Here is a 7,900-nt window from a genome sequence, read left to right as displayed (position 1 = left end):
GGGAGTGGAGGGGACTTCCCCCCTCTCCCAGCCCAACATGTTGGAAGAAGCATGATGTGACATGGGATTAGCCCTCACTTTTCTGCACCCTGAGAGAGCTGGATGGAATTTCTGCAGCCTCCCTTGATAAGACAACTGTCTCACCCTGGGAGGGAGCCTGGTAAATCTCTTTTGGCCCAGAATGTATTGGATCCATGAGGAAGGGGAGTGGAGGCTGGAGGCAGAATTGAAGGATCTGTTACCCCCCAGAGGGAGGGGAGTGGAGGTTGGAGGGAAAAGAGGAGAATCTGCTACCCTAGAGGGAAGCGAGTGGAGGTTGGAGAAAGTGGAGAATCTGTTACCCCAGAGGGAGGGGAGAAGTTGGAGAGGTAATTGAAGGATCTGTTACCCCAGAAGGATGGAAGTGAAGGTTGGAGAGGTAATTGGAGAATCTGCTACCCAGAGGGAGGAGACTGGAGGTTGGAGGAGAAAGTGGAGATGTTTAAGTCAAGACCGTCCCAGCAAACCAACAAATCTCTGTTCCTCTTCCTCAAGGTGATCTTCGGTCACCCTCTTCAGCTGACCCTGTGACACCTCCCCACTCCCACCCCACCCCACCTTGGTCAATCAGAGGTCTTACTGCAGGGTTTCTGAGGCAAGCAGGCCCCTCTCTGGCGAGTGTCGAGTTCCCACCCCCACCCCCAATAACCCCACGGTTCACAACCCCTGGTGCTTCCTTCAGATGTCTGGGGTGTACGCAGAGGGTTATGTAAGACCCCCTCACCCCTCACTGAGTAAGACCCGGGAGCTCCCATCGATTCTTCCTCATTCTGTCACTGCCTATCACGGAGGAAACCCTCGTTCGGTACAGCCACTCGCTTATTCGATTCCGCCAACTCCGTGTAAAGTCTGTCCCTTTCAGCAGCTCGCTAAACGACACCGATGTGATTTACCCAGATAGACAATTCTCAGAGACTCCCCACCCCTCCCACTGAGACAGAATTATATTGGCAGGTTCACACCTCATTCTCTCCCTCACTCGAGGGGGAGCAGGTTCCATTAGACCATGAGGCTGTTCGGTGGAACAGTCGCAGAAGCTTGTTTCTTTTTAATCACGTGTGAGTGTGCCGGAGTCACGTGGACTCCACCTCTCCGGGAGAGCTTCTCCTAATTCTGCAGAAGCTGCTTTTAACCTACATACTAAGAAGCGTCTGTGTAGGGAAGAGAGCCCTGGCTGCATTTTGCCTTGCAATTACCCTCTTCTTGCTTCTGAGCCAGTTTGCCCAGTTTGCGCTACTCACCCACTGTTCAAAAAGGATTCAAAGTAGGTTTATTATCAGAGTATGTATAAATGATACAATCTTGATATTCATCCGATTACAGGTGACCGCAAAGCAAGAAACCTGAAAGAAACAAATTTTTTAAAAGGCCAACACCCGATGCGTGGAGAAAGAGGGATAAACACACAAATCCTGCAAACAGTAAATAGCATTCCGAACCAAGTTGAGTCCACAGACCCGGAGCCCGGAGCAGCCGGAGTAGGCCCAAAGCCTCAGTCTCAGTTCATCACACAGCGGAGTAGGCCCAAAGCCTCGGTCTCAGTTCATCACACAGCAGGGCAAATCGCCGTGAAGCTCACAGACACGCAGCGGAGCAGTCTCACATCCTCAGTGCCACCGAGAGAGGAATCGGCTTGACCCCTGCTTCCGGTCCCGATGCCCTGCCTTTCCAAACATTGAAAAGCATATTGAGGAAACCTGTGTCTGGCGCGGGGAAAGATTGGGACAAGTGGCTGCCATTTCTTCTTTTTGCATATAGGCAAGTTCCCCTGGCAGCCACTGGATTGTCACCTTTTGATCTTTTTCTGTGGTTGGCTGGTACAGAGACCCCTGGACTTGCTGAAGAGCCAGATGATGCCTCTGAAGGCCCATTACATCCTGCAAGCCAGGGCCTGTCTTGGAGCAGTACCGAGAAGAGGCCTGCCTTAACCTCCAGGGCACACAGAAGGCCCAGAAGACACAGTATGACCAACAGGCCCAGCAGCGAGAATTTGAACAGGGGCAGAAGAAGGTCCTGTTACTCTTAGCGTCATCCCCTGGTAAGCTCCTTGCTAAGTGGCAAGTCCATTTTCAGTTGTGAGAATGAGGTTCTGTGCCCAGAGAAGGGGAAAGAGCGTCAGACCTTTCACAGTCATCTCTTGAAGGCCTGGAAGGAGAGGAGGGCTCCTGCCAACAGCACATCTCTCCTGGTCCAGAAGGAGCTGACTCGGAGGAGGATGTGGAGGCCTGGGAAATTTGACCTCTCCGATCTCGGTCTCTGGAGCTGCAGAGGGTGTGTGCTGGTTTTTCACAGCCGCTCCAGCAGAGACCAGGGCTGACGAAGGTCCTAAAACATCCCATCAGGAGCAGAGCTGACTGGGGTTCACTACGCCAACACTGCTACAGAGTGCCGGAGCTGAAGGATGAGATTGGACCATGATGGAGCTGGGAGTCATCGAGCCTTCCGCTAGTGGATGGGGCAGTCCTATCGTTATCGTCCCCAAGGAAGATGGCACCCTGAGGGTACGCACTGATTTCCAGAACTAAACGCCATTTCTTTTTTTGATGCCCCGTATTGGTGACCTACTAGAAAGGATTGGACGGGCAAACTACATTACTACACTGGACCATTGTAAAGGCTATTGGCTGGTTCCCTAAGATGACCAATCACAACCCCGTACTACCTTCTGCACGCCCCTGGGTCACTGCGATGACCTTTGCTCTTCACAGTGCGCCAGCAACCTATTAGCGGCTGGTGGGCCGGGCGCTCCAAGTCAGTGAGGATTGCAGTGCAGCCTACCTAGATAACGTGGTTAGAGCAGCCGGGCCATCTGCGCAGGGCCTCGGGGACTTGTCCCACCCTCAATCTACAAAAATGTGAGTGGTGCTAAAAGAGAAAGCAGATACCTTGGCTACCAGCTGGGAGACAGAGAGGTTTCAGCCCGGGTGGACGAAGCGGAAGTGATCCTGAACAGACCGCGACCTCACACCAAGGAGGTGAAATCCTTCCTGTGTCTGGTAGGAGAGTATCATACCATTTTGCCACTCTGGCTGCGCCTCTGGGAGGTTTGTAAGCAACCCAGTGACGTGGACAAGCCAGCATGACGACGCTTCACAAGCCAGTAAAGGCCACGTGTTCTTCACCTGTCCTTCAGAGCCCGGACTTTGACAAATGGTTCCTTGTCTGGGTGGATGCCTCAGGAGCAGGCATCGGAGCAGAGCTGGTACAAGGAGAATCTAGAGAAGAGCTAACTGTCCTTTACCTGAGCCGAAAATTCCACCCAAGGGAAGCCAGGTACCCACCATGGAAAAGGAGCGTCTGGCCATTGACTGGGCCCTTGACAACCTCCGGAAGTACCTTCTCGACGGGGAGTTACACAGGCTGCAGAGTGCTGACGTGGATTCAGACCACGAAGGACCGTAACGCCAGAGTGACACGGTCGTACCTGGGGCTCCCAACCCTTCAAACTCTGTGTCCTCCGAAGAGCAGGGGAAGGAAATGTTACTGCAGCTTGCCTGTCTCGGCCGCCAAGCCCTGTCACCGCAGGAGGGGAGGGTGGTAACGTGACACTCCTCACACACACACATAAACATTGTCTCGTCATTCTGCTGTCAGTGTTACTGTGGAAGGCCACATTTCCCTATCTAGATAACATCACCATCTGTGGTCGCGACTGGTCGGATCATGACGCCAACCTACAACGATTTTTCCAAGTGGCCGAAGCTTTGAACCTTACTTATAACAGGGACAAGTGTGTGTTCAGAACCACCCGACTCGCTATCCTTGGGTATGTCGTGGAGGACGGGATCATTGGCCCTGACCCCGACCGTATGCGCCCCCTGTTAGAACTCCCTCTTCCCACCACTCTCAAGGCCCTCCGGCGGTGCCTGGGTTTTTTTTCCTATTACGCCCAATGGGTCCCCCATTACGCAGACAAGGCCCGCCCCCTGGTCAAGTCTACCACTTTTCCCCTCTCTGCCGAGGCCCGCGCGGCCTTCAGCTGCATTAAAGGGGACATTGCCAAAGCAACGATGCATGTGGTGGAAGAGACCATTCCCTTCCAAGTAGAGAGTGACGCCTCTGACTTCGCGCTGGCTGCTACCCTCAATCAGGAAGGCAGACCAGTGGCATTTTTTTCTCGTACCCTTCAAGGCCCTGAAATTCGGCACTCCACGGTGGAGAAAGAAGCCCAGGCCATAGTGGAAGCTATTAGGCACTGGAGGCACTATCTCACCGGCAAAAGGTTCATCTTGCTGACCGACCAGCGCTCGGTTGCGTTCATGTTCAGCAACCAACAGCGGGGCAAAATCAAAAATGATAAAATTTTGCGGTGGAGAATAGAACTCTCCACCTACAATTATGATATCCTGTACCAGCCTGGCAGACTCAATGAGCCCCCTGATGCCCTATCCCGGGGAGCGTGTGCTAGCGCACAGCTCGACCAGTTGTATGCCCTTCATGCACATCTTTGCCATCCGGGGGTCACCCGATTTTACCATTTCGTTAAAGCCCGGAACCTGCCGTACTCCCTGGAGGACATCAGGACGAGGGGTCTGTGGGAGGAGCCACAGCCCAGACAGGTATATCTAGTTCACCACAGTTACTCACTTCAATGTCTTCCCCGGCACGTTCTGATAATGGGCCCTAAACCGAGCTGACACATTTGGGTTGGCTTTACGGTGCCTCTAGCACAGCCATCTCTTCAGTAATGGGGATGTGTAGACGTTGTTTGTATACTGTACTAAAGGAAGATATTTCTCTTTATTTTTGTAATATGGTTGTAACTACGTTCTGGAGGACGTCATCTTCTGATTCGTGTGTAGACTTAAATTAACTGTTGGTATTTAAAGGTGGTATGTCCTAGTGCCGGAAGATAGGAGCTGATTGCTCTCAGTAGGAGAGAGGTCGGTGCTGCCAGACTTCCCATTGGACAACAATAAGTCCAGAGCTTTATTGTGTTTTCAGCCAGATATCTTCTTGCAAATATTGGCAGTTTTATTTTTGCTATTTTCACCGATTTTTGTAAGTTTAATTTTTGACACAGCTAATGAACACCCTTGCACGAAAGTGCTAAGTGACTTCAGCCATTTTTCATTTGGACATAACCTGTATATCTAACAAACACACACGCGTGCACACACACACACATGCATGTATGTGCGCATGCGTGCACACACACACTCACACACGTGGAGAACAGACAAAAGCTTCAGCAGCAGAAGCTGGAAATAGTGTGTGTGTGTGTGTGTGTGTGTGTGTGTGAGGGTGGTAATGAGCAGAGAGTAGGTGTAGGAAGATGGGGAGAAGGTTAGACAAAAGAGATAGGAGGGAGAGAGCTTGGGAAGGTGGGGGGAGGGCAAACCTTAATTTTAAAACCCGGATATCCTGGGTCAAAAGGAGCTGGGTAAGTAAAGCAGAGGATGACACACAATCTGCTGCAGGAACTCAACTCGACCTGAAATGCCGACAGCTCCATTTCTCGTGTGCTGCTCGACTTGCCGACTTCCCCCAGAAAATTCTGTTACATCACATCCCAGTATCTTCAGTCTCTCGTGTCTCCTAAAACTGGGCGATGTTGCCCACTGTCCAATACCTGTCCTTGTTGTCCACTGTTGAACATCATCTCACATTGTTCACTCTCCAACACCAGCCCACGTTGTCCACTGTCCAACACCAGCCCACGTTGTCCACTGTCCCACACCAGCCCACGTTGTCCACTGTCCCACACCAGCTCACGATGTCCACTGTCCCACACCAGCCCACGTTGTCCACTGTCCAACACCAGCCCACGACGTCCACTGTCCCACACCAGCTCACGATGTCCACTGTCCCACACCAGCTCACGATGTCCACTGTCCCACACCAGCCCACGTTGTCCACTGTCCCACACCAGCTCACGATGTCCACTGTCCCACACCAGCTCACGATGTCCACTGTCCCACACCAGCCCACGTTGTCCACTGTCCAACACCAGCCCACGTTGTCCACTATCCCACACCAGCCCACATTGTTCACTCTCAAACACCAGCCCATGTTGTCCACTGTCCCACACCAGCCCACGTTGTCCACTGTCCCACACCAGCCCACGTTGTTCACTGTCCCACACCAGCCCACGTTGTCCACTGTCCATCACCAGCCCATGTTGTCCACTGTCCCACACCAGCCCACGTTGTCCACTGTCCAAAACCAGCCCACGTTGTCCACTGTCCCACACCAGCCCACGTTGTCCACCGTCCAACACCAGCTCATGTTGTCCACTGTCCCACACCAGCCCACGTTGTACACTGTCCAACACCAGCCCACGTTGTCCATTGTCCCACATCAGCCCACGTTGTCCACTGTCCCACACCAGCCCACGTTGTCCACTGTCCCACACCAGCCCACGTTGTCCACTGTCCAACACTAGCCCATGTTGTCCACTGTCCCACACCAGCCCACGTTGTTCACTCTCAAACACCAGCCCACGTTGTCCACTGTCCCACACCAGCCCACGTTGTCCACTGTCCAACACCAGCCCACGTTGTTCACTGTCCCACACCAGCCCACGTTGTCCACTGTCCAACACCAGCCCACGTTGTCCATTGTCCCACATCAGCCCACGTTGTCCACTGTCCCACACCAGCCCACGTTGTCCACTGTCCAACACTAGCCCACGTTGTCCACTGTCCCTCACCAGCCCACGTTGTCCACTGTCCCACACCAGCTCACGATGTCCACTGTCCCACACCAGCTCACGATGTCCACTGTCCCACACCAGCCCACGTTGTCCACTGTCCAACACCAGCCCACGTTGTCCACTATCCCACACCAGCCCACATTGTTCACTCTCAAACACCAGCCCATGTTGTCCACTGTCCCACACCAGCCCACGTTGTCCACTGTCCCACACCAGCCCACGTTGTTCACTGTCCCACACCAGCCCACGTTGTCCACTGTCCATCACCAGCCCATGTTGTTCACTGTCCCACACCAGCCCACGTTGTTCACTGTCCCACACCAGCCCACTTTGTTCACTCTCCAACACCAGCCCACGTTGTCCACTGTCCCACACCAGCCCATGTTGTCCACTGTCCAAAACCAGCCCACGTTGTCCACTGTCCCACACCAGCCCACGTTGTCCACCGTCCAACACCAGCTCATGTTGTCCACTGTCCCACACCAGCCCACGTTGTCCACTGTCCAACACCAGCCCACGTTGTCCATTGTCCCACATCAGCCCACGTTGTCCACTGTCCCACACCAGCCCACGTTGTCCACTGTCCCACACCAGCCCACGTTGTCCACTGTCCAACACTAGCCCATGTTGTCCACTGTCCCACACCAGCCCACGTTGTTCACTCTCAAACACCAGCCCACGCTGTCCACTGTCCAACACCAGCCCACGTTGTCCATTGTCCCACATCAGCCCACGTTGTCCACTGTCCAACACTAGCCCATGTTGTCCACTGTCCCACACCAGCCCACGTTGTCCATTGTCCCACACCAGCTCATGTTGTCCACTGTCCCACACCAGCCCACGTTGTCCACTGTCCAACACCAGCCCACGTTGTCCATTGTCCCACATCAGCCCACGTTGTCCACTGTCCCACACCAGCCCACGTTGTCCACTGTCCCACACCAGCCCACGTTGTCCACTGTCCAACACTAGCCCATGTTGTCCACTGTCCCACACCAGCCCACGTTGTTCACTCTCAAACACCAGCCCACGTTGTCCACTGTCCCACACCAGCCCACGTTGTCCACTGTCCAACACCAGCCCACGTTGTTCACTGTCCCACACCAGCCCATGTTGTTCACTGTCCCACACCAGCCCACGTTGTCCATTGTCCCACACCAGCCCACGTTGTCCACTGTCCAACATCAGCCCACGTTGTCCATTGTC

This window comes from Hemitrygon akajei, chromosome 22 (genome assembly GCF_048418815.1).
Source record: "Hemitrygon akajei chromosome 22, sHemAka1.3, whole genome shotgun sequence".
NCBI lineage: Eukaryota > Metazoa > Chordata > Chondrichthyes > Myliobatiformes > Dasyatidae > Hemitrygon > Hemitrygon akajei.
Note: the sequence above shows the minus strand (reverse complement) of the source record.